Raw genomic sequence first — 2,483 nt, 5'->3', positions numbered from 1 at the left:
TCGGAATGCTTATGGACCTGATGGAGTCACTCCTATTGTTCTCTGAAATTGCGTCTCCGTACTTGCATCTCGCCTTGTCAAGTTCTTTCAACTTTGTCTGTCAACATCTACCTTTCCTTCTTGTTGGAAGTTTGCCTACATTCAGCCTGTTCCTAAAAAAGAGTGACCGTTCTAATCCTTCAAACTACCGTCCTATTGCTTTAATTTTCTGCCTATCTAAAGTTTTTGAATCTATCTTCGACAGAAAGATTCTTAAACATCTATCACTTCACAACCGTGTATCTTATCGCCAATATAGGTTTCGTCAAGACCGCTCTACTGATGATCTTCTGGATTTCCTTACTGAGTCTTAGTCATCCTCTTTTATAGATTTTGGTGAAACTTTTGCTGCTGCCTTAGACATGTGAAAAGCTTTGATAGAGTTTGGCACAAAGCTATGATTTCCAAACTACCCTTGCACGGCTTTTATCCTTTTTTCTGTAACTTGATCTCAAGTTTTCTTACTGACCGTTCTATTGCTGTTGTGGTAGATGGTCACTGCTCTTCTAAAAATATTAACAGTAATGTTCCTTAGGGTTCACCCACTCTCTTCCTATTATTCATCAATGATCTTGTCTTGTTGTCAATCATCAATGATCTTGTCCTATCCACTCCTACGCTGATGGCACCACTCTGCACTTTTCCACGTCTTTTCCTAGACGTTCACCCCTTCAAGAAGTAATCAGTTTATGCAGGAAAGCCACAGAACCCCTGATTGCTGATCTCTCTAAAATTTCTAATTGAGGAAGAGCAAACTTAGTATTGTTCAATGCCTCAAAAGCTTAATTCCTCCATCTATCAACTCAACACAACTTTCCAGACAAATATCCCCTCTTTTTCATTGACAATCAACTGTTCCCCTCTTCTACACTGAACATCCTAATTCTGTCCTTTACTTATAATCTAAACCTAAAACTTCACATCTCATCTATAGCAAAAACAACTTCTATGAAGTTAGGTGTTCTGAAACGTCTCCGCCAGTTTTTCTCACCCTTCCAGCTGCTAACTCTGTACAGGGCCCTTATCCGTCCATGTATGGAGTATGCTTCACATGTCTGGGGGTGTTCCACTCATACCTCTCTTCTAGACAGGGTGGAATCAAAAGCTTTTCGTCTCATCAACTCCTCTCCTTTAACTTCAGTCTTCAGCCTCATTGCCATCGCTGCAATGCTGGATTTCTTGTTATCTTCTACCACTAATTTCATGCTAACTGCTCTTCTGATCTTGCTAACTGCATGCCTCCTCTCCTCCCGTGGCCTCGCTCCACAAGACTTCCTTTTTTCTCACCCCTTTTCTCTCCACCTCTTTAATGCAAGAATTAACCAGTATTCTGTCATTTATCCCTTTCTCTGGTAAATTCTGGAAATCCCTACCTGTTTCTGTATTTCCACCTTCTAATGACTTGAATTCCTTCAAGAGGGAGGTTGCAAGACACTTATCCTTTAATCTTTTTACTTTGGGCCCTATTCTGAGATCAGCATTTCAATAGGCCTTTTTTTTTTTTTTTGTTGGATTTTGTTGCTCTTGGCCGGTATCCCTCCTATAAATAAATAAATAAATAAATATATAATATATATATATATATATATATATATATATATATATATATATATATATATATATATATATATATATATATATATATATATATATATATATATATATATATATATATATATATATATATATATATATATATATATATATATATATATATATATATATATATATATATATATATATATATATATATATATATATATATATATATATATATATATATATATATATATATATATATATATATATATATATATATATATATATATATATATATATATATATATATATATATATAATGAGGCACATAAATTGATTCTTAATCCGCGGTGCAAATATTGCTCACTAAATAGTGTTTTCTCAGAGAAAAAAATAAACAGAAAATTCATAAGGACCAGTTGCAGTGGGCTTGCAATAAATAGCATCCACCTAAAGTCAAACCTTGTCCTAGATCCACACTCCTCCCTCCTTGACCTCGCTCCCCTCCCTGCCGCTACTGGCTTTCAGGCAATCTTTCTCACAAACATAAACGGGGAAATGGAAAGCAAAAACAATCGATTTTTGTTTGTATATGAAAGGCGTAAAGGACAAAACCAGATTTGAGAAGGTAAAGAGAATTTTCTCCAAATAGTGGCTTCAGTCTACAGAGCATGCAGATGAAGCTTTCATTATGACCTGTACCTGAGTATCTATCTTGATAAGTCAGCAAAGACCAGGTATTTCCGCACACGACCTCACGCAGGGCAGAGTCCCGCCCCGCGCCAGCCTTGGGTTACTTGCTACACCGGTTGGTTTTTGTGGCGGCGTCTGGGCGTCGCGGTGTGTCGACCTCTGCATCAGTGGGTAAAAATTTATCACAAAACTTGAATGTGCCCTTGTATCTT

Source organism: Scylla paramamosain, chromosome 8 (genome assembly GCF_035594125.1).
Source record: "Scylla paramamosain isolate STU-SP2022 chromosome 8, ASM3559412v1, whole genome shotgun sequence".
Lineage (NCBI taxonomy): Eukaryota > Metazoa > Arthropoda > Malacostraca > Decapoda > Portunidae > Scylla > Scylla paramamosain.
This window is presented reverse-complemented; position numbering follows the sequence as displayed.